This window comes from Bufo bufo, chromosome 1, assembly GCF_905171765.1.
Source record: "Bufo bufo chromosome 1, aBufBuf1.1, whole genome shotgun sequence".
NCBI classification, from domain to species: Eukaryota; Metazoa; Chordata; class Amphibia; order Anura; family Bufonidae; genus Bufo; species Bufo bufo.
The window spans coordinates 261751483-261771329 of record NC_053389.1 but is presented as its reverse complement, the minus strand read 5'-3'; positions in this window follow the sequence as shown (position 1 = coordinate 261771329).

The window sequence follows — 19847 nt, the reverse complement described above, 5'->3', positions numbered from 1 at the left end:
CAAAGTGACTCAGAGGGAGGTTTTTTGCAACACCAGAGGCCAGGTACAAATGTGGCCAGACAGGGCCCACTACTGGAGGACGAGGAGGACGAGGATGAGGAGGAGGTGGAGGAGGATGAGGATGAAGCATGTTCACAGCGGGGTGGCACCCAAAGCAGCTCGGGCCCATCACTGGTGCGTGGCTGGGGGGAAACACAGGACGATGACGATACGCCTCCCACAGAGGACAGCTTGTCCTTACCTCTGGGCAGCCTGGCACACATGAGCGACTACATGCTGCAGTGCCTGCGCAACGACAGCAGAGTTGCCCACATTTTAACGTGTGCGGACTACTGGGTTGCCACCTTGCTGGATCCCCGGTACAAAGACAATGTGCCCACCTTACTTCCTACACTGGAGCGTGATAGGAAGATGCGCGAGTACAAACGCACGTTGGTAGACGCGCTACTGAGAGCATTCCCAAATGTCACAGGGGAACAAGTGGAAGCCCAAGGCGAAGGCAGAGGAGGAGCAAGAGGTCGCCAACGCAGCTGTGTCACGGCCAGCTCCTCTGAGGGCAGGGTTAGCATGGCAGAGATGTGGAAAAGTTTTGTCACCACGCCACAGCTAAGTGCACCACCACCTGATACGGAACGTGTTAGCAGGAGGCAACATTTCACTAACATGGTGGAACAGTACCTGTGCACACCCCTCCACGTACTGACTAATGGTTCGGCCCCATTCAACTTCTGGGTCTCCAAATTGTCCACGTGGCCAGAGCTAGCCTTTTATGCCTTGGAGGTGCTGGCCTGCCCGGCGGCCAGCGTTTTGTCTGAACGTGTATTCAGCACGGCAGGGGGCGTCATTACAGACAAACGCAGCCGCCTGTCTACAGCCAATGTGGACAAGCTGACGTTCATAAAAATGAACCAGGCATGGATCCCACAGGACCTGTCCATCCCTTGTGCAGATTAGATATTAACTACCTCCCCTTAACAATATATTATTCTACTCCAGGGCACTTCCTCATTCAATACTATTTTTAATTTCATTTTACCATTATATTGCGGGGCAACCCAAAGTTGAATGAACCTCTCCTCTGTCTGGGTGCCGGGGCCTAAATGTGTGACAGTGGCCTGTTCCAGTGGTGGGTGACGTGAAGCCTGATTCTCTGCTATGACATGAAGACAGATTCTGCGCTGACATCAGGCCAGATTCTCTGTTTCGGGACCTCTCTCCTCTGCCTGGGTACCTGGGCCTAAATGTGTGACAGTGGCCTGTTCTAGTGGTGGGTGACGTGAAGCCTGATTCTCTGCTATGACATGAATACAGATTCTGCGCTGACATAAGGCCAGATTCTCTGTTACGGGACCGCTCTCCTCTGTCTGCGTGCCGGGGCCTAAATGTGTGACAGTGGCCTGTTCCAGTGGTGGGTGACGTGAAGCCTGATTCTCTGCTATGACATGAAGACAGATTCTGCGCTGACATAAGGCCAGATTCTCTGTTACGGGACCTCTCTCCTCTGCCTGGGTACCTGGGCCTAAATGTGTGACAGTGGCCTGTTCCAGTGGTGGGTGACGTGAAGCCTGATTCTCTGCTATGACATGAATACAGATTCTGCGCTGACATAAGGCCAGATTCTCTGTTACGGGACCTCTCTCCTCTGCCTGGGTGCCTGGGCCTAAATATGTGACAGTGGCCTGTTCCAGTGGTGGGTGACGTGAAGCCTGATTCTCTGCTATGACATGAATACAGATTCTGCGCTGACATAAGGCCAGATTCTCTGTTACGGGACCTCTCTCCTCTGTCTGGGTGCCGGGGCCTAAATATGTGACAGTGGCCTGTTCCAGTGGTGGGTGACGTGAAGCCTGATTCTCTGCTATGACATGAAGACAGATTCTGTGTTGACATAAGGCCAGATTCTCTGTTACGGGACCTCTCCCCTCTGACTGGGTGCCTGGGCCTAAATGTGTGACAGTGGCCTGTTCCAGTGGTGGGTGACGTGAAGCCTGATTCTCTGCTATGACATGAAGACAGATTCTGTGCTGACATCAGGCCAGATTCTCTGTTACGGGACCTCTCTCCTCTGCCTGGGTGCCTGGGCCTAAATGTGTGACAGTGGCCTGTTCCAGTGGTGGGTGACGTGAAGCCTGATTCTCTGCTATGACATGAATACAGATTCTGCGCTGACATAAGGCCAGATTCTCTGTTACGGGACCGCTCTCCTCTGTCTGGGTGCCGGGGCCTAAATGTGTGACAGTGGCCTGTTCCAGTGGTGGGTGACGTGAAGCCTGATTCTCTGCTATGACATGAAGACAGATTCTGCGCTGACATAAGGCCAGATTCTCTGTTACGGGACCTCTCTCCTCTGCCTGGGTGCCTGGGCCTAAATGTGTGACAGTGGCCTGTTCCAGTGGTGGGTGACATGAAGCCTGATTCTCTGCTATGACATGAAGACAGATTCTGTGCTGACATCAAGCCAGATTCTCTGTTACGGGACCTCTCTCCTCTGACTGGGTGCCTGGGCTTAAATGTGTGACAGTGGCCTGTTCCAGTGGTGGGTGACGTGAAGCTTGATTCTCTGCTATGACATGAAGACAGATTCTGCGCTGACATAAGGCCAGATTCTCTGTTACGGGACCGCTCTCCTCTGTCTGGGTGCCGGGGCCTAAATGTGTGACAGTGGCCTGTTCCAGTGTTGGGTGACGTGAAGCCTGATTCTCTGCTATGACATGAAGACAGATTCTGTGCTGACATGAAGCCAGATTCTCTGCTATGGCATGAAGAGACTGATTCTGTGCTGACATGAAGCCAGATTCTTTGCTATGGCATGAAGAGACTGATTCTCTGCTGACGTGAAACCAGATTCTCTGCTATGGGACCTCTGTCCAATTGATATTGGGTCATTTTATTTTATTTTTTTTTAAATTCATTTCCCTATCCACATTTGTTTGCAGGGGATTTACCTACATGTTGCTGCCTTTTGCAGCCCTCTAGCTCTTTCCTGGGCTGTTTTACAGCCTTTTTAGTGCCGAAAAGTTCGGGTCCCCATTGACTTCAATGGGGTTCGGGTTCAGGACGAAGTTCGGATCGGGTTCGGATCCCGAACCCGAACATTTCCGGGAAGTTCGGCCGAACTTCTCGAACCCGAACATCCAGGTGTTCGCTCAACTCTAGTAGTGACCACTGATACGTGCTGTGTATAATGTGATGGAAAGAAGGCAATATGGAGAATCACAATACATTAGTGAGTGCCTTGTATTAACTACATGATAAATGACATTTACTAAAGTGAGACAAACCCTTTAACCCCTTTAAGCATAAATGTCTGGCATGAAATTTACCAAATCTTAACCTCCTCAAATTGCACATTATCTACAGTATATTTAAAAGGGTTGTCCTACCATAATGACCTATTGCCTATCTACAGGAACACCCACTGATCATGAAAAAAGAGGTCATCCTGAGACATTCAATTACATTACCGCCAATCTATGTACACAAGGGTCTTAAGACCACATTCCCTTAATCATGGGGTCCCAGCAGTCAGACCCCCATCAATCAGACACTTATCACCTGTCGTGTCATAGCTGTTGGACCTTTTCATATTCCCTATCTTTAAAGGTTTTCTTTGGGTGTAAAAAATAAAAATAAAATTAAAATTAAAAGTAAAAATCTGGCCCAAAATATGTGTCAAACTAAAATAGAAATGCTCGCCTGTTAAAGGGCCTGTGTCTACTTTTCTAGTTATCCTGTAGCCACAGGATCGGGGATAACTAAGTGATCTGTGGGGGTCTGAACCCTTCTTGATTGAGTGGCAGGTCAAGTGTATGCCCTGCCTCTCGTTCCATTGTCTATGGGGTCGCTGGAGATGGCAGAGTACAACTCTGGCTATTTCCAGTGGTCCCAAAGAAAATAAATGGAGCAGCAGGGCATATGTGTGGCCTGCCACACCATCAAAAAGGGGGAACAGGACCCATTCCTGGGATCAGTGGGGGTTGCTGAATCGGACCCCACAAATCATATAATTATGCCCTATGGTGTAGAGAGGATAACTTGAAAACCTAGACAACCCCTTTAAATCCTCCACCACTCCACCACCAGTATCTCTTTACATGGCAGCAGTGATGGTTGTAAATACGGAATATCATCACTACCACCATGTAAACCATATGTGTCACTACTGGAGAATGTGACGCACTGTGCAGAATTTTTCAGTCATAAGTCCAACCCCCTTTGCAGTTCGTAACCTTTAACAAAGCCCAAGCAAAGGTGCTAGAGGAGCAATGTGAGCAAAGGGCACAAACGGAGGGTCATACCTGAAACAGAAGCATTACGGTCACCTGAGGCAGAGTATTAGTGGGGATCCTGGAGCAGAGGTAACTGGAGAAGAGGTAATATTAGCGGTGCATTTAGAGTGGGGGCATCTGGAGCTGGGGCACTAATAGGGGTGCACCTAAAGCAGAGGCATTGGGGGGACCTAGGGCAGAGTCCACCCAATGCCACCCTGAACTCTGCAGAGAGCAGCACACATTCATAGATCTGTGTCTGCTATAAACAAATCCCCTATTTCCCCCTTACAGTCTCCTACAGCTCACTACTGTCACACACCTGAGAAATCAGCCCAGCACCGCAGAGGAGTCCTTCTCTCCAGCAACCACAGTTTTCTGACAGTAGGGAGGGCAGGAGGTTGGCCAGACATGTTCTCTCCTCCTTCACAGCCAGCACCAGGGAAGTTGAGAAGATACTGCGGGACCTCCTGTACAATATACACATTAGTAGGAGGCTGCATCACTGTGCGATACTGCCACCTAGTGGCTGCAATAATTACCTCTCCTGAGAAACAAGAGAAATAATTACTCCTCCGTCTTATCTTCGGGCGCAGGAGACCGAGGAATCAGTCAGTCCAAGCCTGCTTGCAATCAGATTTGCCATGAAAGTCTATTGGAAAAGGTTCAGTGGTTTGGACAACGGCTGATCTCAAATGTGTTACCCAAAGCTGTAACGCCCCCATCTTCCACAGTGCCCGGGCCCCTCATACAGAGAATACTTACCTGGTCCCCGACGCCTGTGTTCTTCTGGATCCCTCCACGGCTGTCGCTGCATCTCCCCGTCGTGCAGATCACAACATACAGGGATGGGCGGGGGTGCAGCCAATAGCAGACCGTGATGGTGACCTGCCTCCTTGCGTCACGTGTGACCTTACCCGTGATGCCCAAAAACAAAGCAAGGAAGTCTCCATGGTACATATGAAACAGCTGAGCATGCTGACATCTCTTTTTTACTGTATGTCAAGAGGATACATTTGTAAACAGAAAAAACGTATATAGAAACGTATGGCTTGATATACCCATAGACTTTAATTGGGAAAACATAGTTCAGAAGTAGAAACTTTTGACTCCATTTAATACTGTTTACGTTATTTTGCAAGGTAGAATAACATGGCATACAACGTTTTTCTGTACTGCAAAAAAGTATGAAAACATATACACCCTTTTTACATTGTAGTAAATGGGAGATGGATGGAGACATAAGTCAATAAACATATTCATTTTTATCCAGATACTTCCTACTTCCTTTGATATTCTTCACATCTTTCAAAAAAAAAGAAAAGTTTCACAAAATCATTTGCGTTTTTGCTAAAAAGAATTGACACAAACATATTGAAAAGTAATCACGTCCATCAAACGTATACGTTAAGAAAAAGAATGATAGATAATCACAAAATTGCATACACTTGTGCACATTTTTATTTACTGTATGTCTAAAAGTATCCACTTGATGTACAGAAAAAACGAGATGAGAACAACCCTTAGGAGATATATGACACTATTTATCGCTTTGCAGTAGTAACATGCAGTAACATAGTTTGTAAGTCTGAAGAAAATACATCTCTCCATCCTATTCAGCCTGTTATCCTGCAGCTGTGATCTTCTAGAGGAAGACAAAAGCCCTGTATGAGGTAGAAGTCAATTTTCCTCATCTTTGGGAAAAAAAATCCTTCCTGACTTTAATTAGGCAATCAGAAAAACTCCCTGGATCAACGACCCTTCTCCAGAACTCTAATAACTATAACCTGTAATATTATTTACACTCCAGAAATATATCCAGACCCCTCTTGAACTCTTCCGGTAGAGAGTTCCATAGTCTCACTGCTCCTCTTTTCCTCTAGACGAAGAGGATGTCTCTTTGTCACAGCCATGGGAGAGATCTCTGTACTGTCCCTTGATATATTTATACTTAGTTATTAGATCAACCCCTTTTCTAAAAAAAAATCACCGCAATTTTGTAGTATTTTACTTTTATTACTGCCAGGATCGGACTGGCCCAGCAGAGTAGTAGAGGATCTGGTTCAATAGTAGGCCACAAAGGTCCAGTAGAAAAAAAAACATTTGGAGCTGCCTTTGGGGGACAATCGATTGCTACTAGGGTCTATTTCTTTCTATTTTAAAACCTATTGGACGATATTCAAGATATATGGGGTTTGCCCTACAATAATTTTCTTTTAGGGGGCCCAAGGAACCCCAGTCCAACACTGATTACTGCCCTTGCGATGAACCCCATGATCTTATTAGCAGCTGCCTGGCATTTGTTGCTACAGCTAGTCAACATAGTTAAAGCCATCATAAAAAAAAATGATGTTGACTCCTAAGACAGATCTTGATTTACGGCCTCAAGAGCTGGAAGTTTTTAACTAAATAATAAAAATTTTAAGGTCATAATTTGAATTATCATACAATGTGATCTGGGCTGAACAGTTTTTTGTGAAGCCGCCTATAATCCCTTTAATTTTTATCTAGTAGAACATGGATTATTCAGCACTGGAACAGATTAATGTTTATAGTGTCATCATTTTGTTTATTATGAGGCGGTCGTCTAACGTTGCTGCATGATAATGGACAAGCTGATTGCAACCTTAATCCATGGTAAACAGCACAGCGAGTGGGTTAGAGCTGTTCATCTATCCATTTAATCCTACGTGTAATCATGTCTAAACAGCAAGGTTTAGGAGGAAAGCTTATTATTTTGGGACCCTTCCAAAATCTGCTTTGTTTCAAAATGCATGCTTTCGAGGAAAAATAATAGAATATAATTAGTATAAATGTAAGAGAAATTGCATACATGTTAGAGCTTATTTTTCAGTAGCTAAACATGGTGATGAGAAATAAGTGCTAAAAATGTCCACCAGTGAACACTATTAAATCAGAATTTTTAAATATATTATTATATTAGTTTATGCTATATATTTCTGATACAGTTCCAAAACCATTGCGTAGTCAACAATACATGTATATCCTTATGGCTATCTTCAACAGCCACTTACTGTTTAACACTCAACCCAATAGCTAATCATTATGCAATAAAAATGTAAGATCTGATTGGCAGGGTGCAACCCCTGGGAGAAAAAGTTTCCCCATCATTCTGTACTCAATACCCCATAATGGAAAAGTGAAAACAGAATGTTAGAAATCTTTGCAAATTTATTGAAAAGGAAAAACTAAAATATTGCATTGACATAAGTATTCAGACCATTCACTTAGTACTTAATTGAAGCACCTCTGGCAGAGATTACAGCCTCCAGTCTTCTTGGGTATGATGACACAAGGTTTGCACACCTGGATTTGGGGATTTTCTGCCATTCTTCTCTGCAGATCCCAAGTTCTGTCAGTGTACAGCCATTTTCCATTCCATTCGATTGGATTCAAGTCAGGGCTCTCAAGGACTTCTGTGTTATGTTGGCTGTGTGCTTAGGGTCATTGTTCTGTTGGAAGGTAAACCTTTGGCCCAGGCTGAGGTCCAGCTTTTCATAAAAAATATCTCGATAGTTTGCTTCATTCATCTTTTCCTTAACCCTGACCAGTTTTTGTGCCCCAGCAGCTGAAAAACCCCCAACAGCATGATGCTGTACCACCATAATTCACTGTAGGGATGGTATTGCAGTTTAGAGGCAGTGTGTTGTTTCCTCCAAACATGATACTTAGAATTGAGGCCAAAAAGTTTGATTGTGGTTTGACCAGGTCAGATAATCTTGTTTTTCACAGTCTGAGAAACTTTTAGGTGCTTTTTTGCAAATTCCAGGTGGGTTTTCATGTGCCTTTTAGTGAGCAGAGGCTTTTTTCTGGCCACTCGGCAGCAGAAATATTTTTTGTACCCTTCTCGAGATCTGTGCCTCCACACAATTCTTTCTCTGGGGTCTACAAGCAGTTCTTTCCTTCTTGTGGCTTGGTTTTTGCTCTCATATACATTATCAGCTATGAGATAATCCTGTCTAGATCCCGTTCAACTGAATTTACCACAAGTGGACAAGTGGAATCAAGGTGTAGAAACTTCTGAAAGATGATCAAGAGAAATAAGAGGCCCTTCCTTCCCGTCAATGTGCTTGATCGTCGTCCCGTGTAAAAGGACCTTTATACTGTGATTTGCATCAGATTTGTTCTACTTGCACTGAGTCAATACAGTAAAACTGAACATGCCTGGTTTCACACGTTCCTTAAATAGATTGTCCAGGCTACAGATATTGATGGCGTATCCTCAGGATAGGTCATAAATATCAGATCTTTGAGGGGGGGGGGGTCTGACACCCTCCACCCCTATGTTTTGGCACCTCGGCACTTGAAACTTGATGAATCTGGAAGCAGACAGCGCCATACACAGTGTAGTGGCCATGACAGGGTACTGCAGCTCAGTGAATGGGAGCTGAGCTGCAGTATGCAGGCATTGAAAACTAAACACGATACGGAGCTGTCTGCTTCCACTCGCATACTGTTTGGTCACAGCTGATTGGTGGGGCTCCCTGGTGTAAGACCCACACCAATCTGATATTGATGACCTATTATGTAGATAGGTCATCAACATCTGTAGTGCAGACAACCCCTTTTTTAGTATTCCTATTACAGACATAACACCTGCCCCAATTGTTATAGTTGGTGCACTTTACTTGCAAAACTATACTGCTTTTCTGACTCATCAATCATATCATTTTAGATAAAGGCATCCACCTCTTGGGGGCGCTAACTGCATATGGATTTATATAGCTAATATTAAGGACAATGGTAGTTGCTTAAATGTTTATGCAGTGAGCTCCCCCTAGTGGTAGTGGCAGGCAGTCACTAAAAATGTCACTACAAGCAAAGAAAGCATTTCAGTATAGCTCCCTCCCTCTGGCCAAATAGTAGTTGTGCACACTGCCTCAATCATAGCCATATCAGTAATCTGTAATGGAGGTATATTTTTAATGCATCTTTAGAAAAAAATATCTTGGAATAAGGTTTTATTTTTCACTTGTGTTGTACCCTTTTCTATTCTTCTGGCTTGTGTTTGCAATTATGCAATTAATGCAATTATTTCAATAAAGAGAAGATGAGAATTTACTAAAACATGCAAGAGGCCACCATTTAAAACATAAGATAGTCAGGATAATGGCTGATGTTGAAACTCAAACTGGGAACAGAGCCCAATGCTTAACTCAAGCCCACACACAAAGACTTTGCCAACTGGGTCTAATTCCAAATAGGTTTCATGAAAAACTAATTAGTGTCCAATAAAGAAATATCTCCCTTCTACGGCACTGAGAATGGCCACCTTAAAGTTGTTGTCCGGGTTTAGAGCTGAACCTGGACATACACACATCTTCAACCAGTCAGGCCCCCTGATATTAGCATTAGAGCATTTCATGCTCTGATGCTCTCCCTTGCCCGGCGCTAGATCATGCAGGGCAAGGGCTTCTTTGTTTATGTTTTTTCACTGCTAGGCGGAGGCTTCTGCCCAGCAGTGTATTCAGTGACATCACCGATTCTGATGGGTGGGCTTTACTGCTGCCCTAGCCATTTTACATGCTAGGGCAGCGCTAAAGCCGGCCCATTAGTGCCAGTCACGTCACCAGGCTCACTGCTGGGCGGAAGCCTCCGCCTAGCAAACCCTATGGAGAGCCCGGTACATTACCAGATCTCCATAAAAAGCCTTTTCCCATGATTCAGTGCAGGGCAAAGGAGAGCATTGAAGCATGAAATGCTCCGATGCTCATATTAGAGGGGCTGTGGGAATGTGGGTATGTGAGGGTTCAGCTCTGAACCCGGACAACCCCTTTAATATAGGCAACTGGTGTGTTTTTGTACATTTTTCCTTTTCTAGGGGTATCTCATTGTTTTTAGAGATTCTAGTGTGGAGAACCAGCAATTTCCTTATGATTTTTACCATGACCTAATGAAAAAATTAAAAAGGGCCTATTTTGGATTGGGGCATACAGACCACTGCAGTGCAAGCGTCAAGTAATATAGACCCTTTGGTTTCTCACAGTCAAGATTTAGTAATCAATGAAGCTATTGTAAGCTATTAAATTTTGGTAGGAAGACCAACAGTTTTATAGGAGTTGGTTAGCTTCAACTTGGATTGAGTTCACTAATTTCTTCCCATGGACTGTTCATATGTGAGATGTACACTCATGCTGTCACAGACTAAATTCACCAACCTGTATGCCAAAATAAAGAGGCAACACCAGATGAGAAGTGTGGGGGCTTAAGCAGGCACTTTTATTGTTTGGGGGCAATAAAAGTGTCACTATTACCTTGTGGGGCCAAAGAGGGCAGGAAGCACTCCGCGAGTAGTGCAGTGAGGAGGATGGAAATGGTGGTAGCTATGATGCTGGTAGTAGTGCTCACAGTTCACAGTGGCAATTGTCTCCTCTGGTGCTCTGGAGCCAAGCAGTCATTACAGATCGGAAGCAAAGGGTTGGCAGATGTATGGTGGAGTCAATAACCAGGGTCATTGGTTTCAATTAATAAGTCCGTCCTTACTGACGTGCAAATGGGAGTAGTAGTAGTACATACATGAATACAAGGCACAGTTCTAAAGTGTATAACTGTGTAATCTTCTTCCAATAACAGTGTTGGAAAGCAACAATGACAGAGGTTGTAATATTCTTGTGGCAAACCTAGCCACTTCTGGACTATAATGTAAGAAAGGTTGTCTGTAGGTTGTGCTGTATGCTATATCTGTTTTGCTATGTATATTGGGCTGTAACAGATGGACTCTTTTATATTATTTTAGGTTCGGCTGTCCATACACCCCCCTCAACCTCCCATCAGCCCTTGCTATTGTCTGCCCCCACCTTTCCTTGTATTATAGTAATCTATTCACCCTATTGTATGTAAATGAGGCTGTTGAGAGGTTTGAAACATGTGTGCTGTGCCTAGTAAAGTCAGTTGACTCCCAGACTGTGTTTCGTCCGGTTATTGGGAGGATTGGGAACATTGCCTTACTGTTCAGCGCTGACTGTGGATTTACCTGTTAGACCAGCGGAGATCGTGGATTCTAATATTGCACTCCGCTACAATTGGTGGCAAGCGACGGGATCCAACCTTACAGCCGAAAAGCGGTGTTCGTGTAAATTGAAACTACCGAACAAGGAAAGTGAAGGGCAATTCGTATGGAACAAAGGAATGAACAACGAGGTGAATGGAGATTGATTATGCTGCTCTGAAACGGCAGACATTGAAAGAGCTATTGGAAGCCAGGGGTAAAGTAGCCAGCAACAAACCCAAGGACGTACTACAGTAGGTGAACCCGATTTTGTGTCAATCTCGCTCTCTTTCTCGGCGAGATTGAGCACCTACGAGCCCCATCGCGGGAGCCAGCGCCGAGCTGGCTTGCCGCGATGGAGACAGAGCCGTCATAGAAGCGACGGGAGATCCGACTTGGATTCCCGCCAATTCTACATGTGTGCGGCGTTTGTTATGAATCCTGAGGGGGAAGTCCCCGCCGGATTTTAAATAAAAATCCGGCATGGGTCCCCCCCTCAGGAGCATACCGGGCCCTTAGGTCTGTTATGGGTTGTAAGGAGAGCCCCCCCTACGCCGAAAAAAACGGCGTAGGGGTCCCCCTACAATCCATACCAGACCCGTATCCAAAGCACGCTACCCGGCCAGCCAGGAAGGGAGTGGGGACGAGCGAGCGCCCCCCCCCTCCTGAGCCGTACCAGGCTGCATGCCCTCAACATGGGGGGGTTGGGTGCTCTGGGGCAGGGGGCGCACTGCGGCCCCCCCACCTCAGAGCACCCTGTCCCCATGTTGATGAGGACAGGGCCCCTTCCCGACAACCCTGGCCGTTGGTTGTCGGGGTATGCGGGCGGGAGGCTTATCGGAATCTGGGAGCCCCCTTTAATAAGGGGGCCCCCAGATACCGGCCCCCCACCCTAAGTGAATGAGTATGGGGTACATCGTACCCCTACCCATTCACCTGCAAGAAAAGTGGTAAAAACACAAATAAACCACACAGTGTATTAAAATATTTTATTTTTCTGCTCCGGAGGCCGCCCCCTGTCTTCTTTATTAGCTCTTTTACCAGGGGGGGCTCTTCTTCTTCTGCTATCCCGACGGGTCTTCTCCGCTATCCGGGGGGTCTTCTCAACTCTCCGGGGTTCTCCTTCTGTCTTCGCCGCTCTCCGTTGTTGACTCGGCGCACCCCGGTTCTTCGTCTCGCGAGATCTCGGATTTTAAATAAAAATTTAGCGAGACGAAGAACCGGGGTGCGCCGAGTCAACAACGGAGAGCGGCGAAGACAGAAGGAGAACCCCGGAGAGTTGAGAAGACCCCCCGGATAGCGGAGAAGACCCGTCGGGATAGCGGAAGAAGAAGAGCCCCCCCTGGTAAAAGAGCTAATAAAGAAGACAGGGGGGTCTTCTCAACTCTCCGGGGTTCTCCTTCTGTCTTCGCCGCTCTCCGTTGTTGACTCGGCGCACCCCGGTTCTTCGTCTCGCTAAATTTTTATTTAAAATCCGAGATCTCGCGAGACGAAGAACCGGGGTGCGCCGAGTCAACAACGGAGAGCGGCGAAGACAGAAGGAGAACCCCGGAGAGTTGAGAAGACCCCCCGGATAGCGGAGAAGACCCGTCGGGATAGCGGAAGAAGACAGAAGGAGAACCCCGGAGAGTTGAGAAGACCCCCCGGATAGCGGAGAAGACCCGTCGGGATAGCGGAAGAAGAAGAGCCCCCCCTGGTAAAAGAGCTAATAAAGAAGACAGGGGGCGGCCTCCGGAGCAAAAAAATAAAATATTTTAATACACTGTGTGGTTTATTTGTGTTTTTACCACTTTTCTTGCAGGTGAATGGGTAGGGGTACGATGTACCCCATACTCATTCACTTAGGGTGGGGGGCCGGTATCTGGGAGCCCCCTTATTAAAGGGGGCTCCCAGATTCCGATAAGCCTCCCGCCCGCATACCCCGACAACCAACGGCCAGGGTTGTCGGGAAGGGGCCCTGTCCTCATCAACATGGGGACAGGGTGCTCTGAGGTGGGGGGGCCGCAGTGCGCCCCCTGCCCCAGAGCACCCAACCCCCCCATGTTGAGGGCATGCAGCCTGGTACGGCTCAGGAGGGGGGGGGGGGGCGCTCGCTCGTCCCCACTCCCTTCCTGGCTGGCCGGGTAGCGTGCTTTGGATACGGGTCTGGTATGGATTGTAGGGGGACCCCTACGCCGTTTTTTTCGGCGTAGGGGGGGCTCTCCTTACAACCCATAACAGACCTAAGGGCCCGGTATGCTCCTGAGGGGGGGACCCATGCCGGATTTTTATTTAAAATCCGGCGGGGACTTCCCCCTCAGGATTCATAACAAACGCCGCACACGTGTAGAATTGGCGGGAATCCAAGTCGGATCTCCCGTCGCTTCTATGACGCGCTTGCTGGGATGTGCTGTCACTATTCCAGTGAGTGCGAGATCTCGGCACCATGTCGCCGAGTATCAGCGCGACGCTGTCGTGCTAAAAGCACAATATCACAAACACCTACTGTAATTGCCGAGCTGATAGAGGGAGACAGAGCCCGCAGCACTACACCCCCAGCAGCCATGGAGGAGACACTCTACCAGAGGGAAATGAGAACCAGGCTGGAATTTCTGCCACAGCCTATATCCGAGGCCATGATGCAAATGGTAATGGCAAATGTGCAGGAGTACTATGATGGCACACAGCCCACAGCATGCACCGTCCACGACTGGGTCACTCTACAGCCAGGTAAAACCCGAAATTCCCTATCATGCCTTTAAAGTATTTTGCGAGGAGAAGGATGAGATTGATGGGTTTTTACAGGATTTTGAAAGGCTGTGTGATTTACATGACTTGGAACGGGCAGTATGGGTCCCCTTGCTGGCAGGCAAGCTAGCAGGGCGGGCGGCAGAAGCATATCGCGCTGTACCCAGCGAGGACAGCAGAGATTATGAAAAAGTAAAGCGAGCGATATTAGAGAGGTATGCCATTACCCCAGAAGCATACCGGCGGAAATTTAGAAACCTGAGAAAGATTCTCATGCTGAGTGGGCACACAAGCTGGACCAAGCATCACAAGGGTGGATACAAGCCAGCCAAGCTACTACTATGGAAGAATTGCGGCAGTTAATGCTGTTGGAGCAATTCTTCAACGGTTTGTCTCCAGAGACACAAGAATGGGTGCGGGACAGGAAGCCTCTCACCCTAACAGAAGCGGCACGCTTAGCCGATCAGCATTTTGATGCGAGAAGGCATCAGGTAACCCTCCCCAAGAGTTACCCGCGACCCGCGGGGTCACCCAGCATTCCACCCCCCCACGCTCCCACTGCATCTTCTTTTCGCCCGTCCCCAGGGAACCTACCACCACCCTCCAGGTATAATGGACGTGCCAATATCCAGTGCCACACCTGCAAACAGTGGGGGCATATGGACCGTGAGTGCACCCAAAATCGAGGCAGACCCGCCTGGAACCAAGCTCGACCGAATCCGGCACCAAGGGCTGCTGCCCACCATTATCAGCGGGAGCCAGCTGCCCAAGAGATGTGGAGTGTGCAACCCGAGGAACCTCTAGGGGTATTACACGAGGTGATGTCCGTTCGAGCCACCGACAACAGACAGCATCATCGCCAGCTGGTGACCCTGGAAGGGAAGGAAGTACAAGGGCTCCGAGATTCCGGAGCCACGCTCACCTTGATCGCACCCCATCTGGTTCCAGGTTCCGCTCACACTGGCGGATCAGTGGCCGTAAGGGTGGCAGGGGGAGCAGTGTACCGACTACCCACTGCTAAAGTGCATTTGGATTGGTGTGTGGGAGAGGGGGTTGTGGAAGTGGGCCTCATGCAAAATCTACCAGCAGATGTTGTACTGGGGAATGACTTGGGCCAGATGACCTCTGCTTTTGTGCCCGAGGCTCCACACCAGGAAGCTCATCCAGTGACCACACGGCAGCAGGCTCGCATCACGGCTCCACTAGCACACTCTGAGGCTCAGGTACGAGACCATGACCCCCACACAACCCGTATGTCCTGGGATACCCCAACTACATTTGAGGCAGAGGTAAAGTCAGACCCCACGCTACAGATATATAGGGACAGAGTACACACCGACCAGGCTGGGTTAGAGGGGGAGCGGTACACGTGGGAGAAGGGACTACTGTACCGGATTGCTGAAAGAGGAGTGGGGGGGTCAGTCACAGTGACCACCAAACAGTTAGTGGTTCCCCAGAAATATCGGCAAGAGCTACTTAGGATTGCGCACGATATTCCCTTGTCTGGGCATCTAGGGATGACCCGTACCCGATATAGGTTAACCCATGCATTTTTCTGGCCAGGGATTTCTAAAGATGTGAGGCAGTACTGCACCTCCTGTGATATATGCCAGCGAGTAGGCAAGCGAGGTGACCGCCACAAAGCTAAATTATGTCCCCTCCCTATTATTTCAGAACCTTTCAGTAGGGTGGCCGTCGACATAGTGGGGCCCTTACCCAAACCCAGTCCCTCTGGGAAAAGGTTTATCTTAACAGTAGTGGACTATGCCACACGATACCCTGAGGCCGTAGCCCTCACTAATATCCATGCTGAAACTGTGGCCGAGGCTTTAATGAAGATATTTTCCCGGGTAGGATTTCCCCAAGAAATAATATCCGATAGGGGCACCCAATTCACTGCCGAGGTCACCCAACAACTGTGGAGTATATGTGGCATTAAGCCAATAATAAATTCTGCCTACCACCCCCAGTCCAATGGCCTATGCGAAATATTTAACGGTACGCTGAAACAAATGCTCCGTACGTTTGGAGAAGCGCACAAAGACTGGGAGCGGTTTTTACCCCACCTGCTCTTCGCATACAGGGAGGTACCCCAAGAATCGACAGGGTTTTCTCCATTTGAATTACTGTTTGGAAGGAGGGTACGAGGGCCGTTAGACCTAATTAGGGAGCATTGGGAGGGTGAGAGTAGCCCAGATGGAACCCCTATCGTATCTTACGTACTGGAGTTCCGGGACCGTCTGGAGGCGCTGACTCAGACTGTGCGCACCAACCTCCGGGCGGCCCAGCAACGCCAGCGCCGCTGGTACGATAGGGGAGCCAGAGACCGCAGCTTTCAAGTGGGGCAGAAGGTTTTGATTTTAAAACCCGTCCGCACAGACAAGCTGCAGGCCATCTGGCAAGGCCCATACCAGGTGGTGGAGCAGAGATGTGACACCACCTATGTGATTGGCCCCTGCTCAGGGGTAGGGAAGAGACGCATGCTCCATATAAACATGCTCAAACCCTACCATGAGAGGATAGAGGACGTGGCGGCGATATGCGCCTCAGCCTCTGAGGATCAGGAGAATCTGCCCCTACCTGACCTATTAGAACAGGAAGAACAGACAGAGCCCTCCAAGGGGGTTCAGCTGGGGGAGCGGCTAAGCCCTCAGGAGCGTGCCCAGGTACAAGAGCTGATTATAGCTAAAGGGGCTACCTTCTCCAATTTGCCTGGGTACACTCCGCTAGCCACCCACCGAGTCGAAACCCCGGGACAGCTACCTATGCGGCAGACTCCATATCGCGTCCCTGAAGCAGTCAGGACACATATGAAAACTGAAATTGACGAGATGTTGCAGCTAGGGGTTATCGAACCTTCCGATAGCCCCTGGGCATCGCCGGTAGTGCTGGTACCCAAGAAGGACGGCACGACACGTTTCTGTGTCGACTACCGGAGGCTAAATGACAAAACGGTGTCTGATGCCTATCCGATGCCTCGGATAGACGAGCTGCTGGATAAGATGGCACGGGGCAAGTATCTCACTACCATAGATTTATGTAAGGGATACTGGCAGATTCCACTAGCCGAGGATGCCATCCCCAAGTCGGCGCTTGTCACCCCGTTTGGCCTGTATCAATTTCGGGTCATGCCATTCGGGATGAAAAACGCTCCGGCAACTTTTCAGCGGATGGTAGATCGGTTACTGGACGGATTCCAGGAATACGCCTGTGCCTACTTAGATGACATCGTTAAATATTCAGCCAGACCTGGGCAGAGCACCTACAACACATAGGGGCCATCCTAGATCGTATTGGAGAGGCAGGGTTAACGCTGAAACCCAGCAAGTGTCATATAGGGATGGCCGAAGTGCAGTACTTGGGCCACCGGGTGGGAAGCGGGCAACAGAAACTGGAACCAGCTAAAGTGGAAGCTGTAGCTAAATGGCCCACCCCTAGGACAAAAACCCAAGTGCTAGCGTTTCTGGGTACCGCAGGGTACTATAGAAAATTCGTGCCCAATTATAGCGCCCTGGCCAAACCCCTGACTGACTTGACACGTAAGAATCTGCCTCGACAGGTTGTCTGGGCCCCAGAGTGTGATCAGGCATTCCAACAACTGAAGACTGCTCTAACTAATGCTCCCGTACTTGCTGCTCCGGATCCAACTAAAAGATTTCTGGTTCACACAGACGCTTCAATGTTTGGATTGGGAGCAGTGCTGAGCCAGGTTGGAGCCGATGGCGGAGAACACCCCGTAGCTTACTTGAGCCGAAAGTTATTGCCACGAGAAGTAAGCTATGCCGCCATTGAGAAGGAGTGCCTGGCCGTGGTGTGGGTCCTCAAAAAGTTACAGCCGTACTTGTATGGACAACCTTTTTCCTTACTCACAGATCACAACCCGTTGGTGTGGCTAAACCGTGTGGCTGGAGACAATGCCAGGCTGCTGCGCTGGAGTTTGGCGCTGCAGCCGTTTGACTTTACCATCCACTACCGCCCAGGGAAACAAAACGGTAACGCCGACGGGTTATCCAGACAAACTGAACTTGAAAAGTGATCTGTGAGTACTCCTCCGGACCTCCCCAAGCCGATCCGTTGGGATCAGACTGTGTATGCCGGCTTGGTTCTGGGGGAGCATTGTGGCAAACCTAGCCACTTCTGGACTATAATGTAAGAAAGGTTGTCTGTAGGTTGTGCTGTATGCTATATCTGTTTTGCTATGTATATTGGGCTATAACAGATGGACTCTTTTATATTATTTTAGGTTCGGCTGTCCATACACCCCCCTCAACCTCCCATCAGCCCTTGCTATTGTTTGCCCCCACCTTTCCTTGTATTATAGTAATCTATTCACCCTATTGTATGTAAATGAGGCTGTTGAGAGGTTTGAAACATGTGTGCTGTGCCTAGTAAAGTCAGTTGACTCCCAGACTGTGTTTCGTCCGGTTATTGGGAGGATTGGGAACATTGCCTTACTGTTCAGCGCTGACTGTGGATTTACCTGTTAGACCAGCGGAGATCGTGGATTCTAATATTGCACTCCGCTACAATTCTGTCTTTTTAACTCTTTCAGCAGAACCACAGGCATGCAATAAGGTTTTTGCAGTTCCTGGACTGAGGAGTGCAAATTTTAGATATGAGTGACCAATCTATCTAATGTGGTAGGGTACTTTAGCAATGATCCATCTCACAGCAGCAAAGTCTTTCTGCCATGAATGAACATAATACCTTGCTGTCTAAATTTAATGCACATCCTTGCGGGTTCTAGACCTTCCAATCTCCTTCTCTCTGGAGTACTCTGGTAGTAGAGTCATTTGCTTCGCAGTTGAAGTCTCAGAGACTGAGGTTCTTTGAACTGGGGCCCACCTCTCAGGAGCTTGCACATGTAGGTCTTCACTTTAGCTCAATTAGACTAGACTAACTACCAGGGGGCAAACCAGGTCCATCTACTGGCAAGGATGTTGTCCATACAGTGCCATTGGGTACATAGAAAACATAGCAAATTACATTAAATCTTTATCAATAATTAACCCTTTGCAGCACAAAGAGGGACACTTTTACCATTTGGGGACCTATTACTGTTTGTTTAGAGGAGATGAGGTACAGGAAAAGAGAGAGGCTAAAGATGTCCGGGCAGCAAATTATGCAGAGACAAGTTGTGTCTGAAGGAATTTAGGGATCTGATGTAGGGTCTGATAATTTTGTGGTCTGGTCTTGAGTCTGAATAAATTTTGGGATCTGGAGTAACATATAAGTGCCTAGCTGTTTGCTATACTATTCATATAGAGGGAAACAGATGGAATAGACGGCTCTACTATTCAAGCAGATGATCGAGGTGCAAAGCTGCTAGAACTGACTCACCCAGTCAGAGGTAGAATAATTGAAAGTAAATAGATAAGCAGGCACACTCTGATTTGGGTCAGTCTATTAATTTATTTGTATATATGGTAGTTGTAGAGTGTATAATATATTAAAATAATGTTACACTATAGTAAAGCAAAGTGTAGAATGTAGTGGAGATGAAGAAGTGTATTCTACTAAATGTCCTTTTAATAGATAATAGTGATAAAATGTGGGAACAAGTCGGTCACCACTGAATGGTTACCAGCTGGTAATTAAAAAAGTTGCGCTAATAGAAAAATAAATAATAATAATAGTGCGCTAGTAGAAAATGATGCGCTAGTAAAAAATGATGCGCTAGTAAAGAATGAAAATAAGAATAAAAATAAAAAATGATTGTCCTTATTCATGTAGTTTTATATAAAACAGTCTTTTCATAAAATAGTAGTCTCAAGGTGGAGGGTAAATGGAGGGTAAAATAGTGAGCCTTTATCCTTATCTCCCCATATATAGGATAGTCTTTT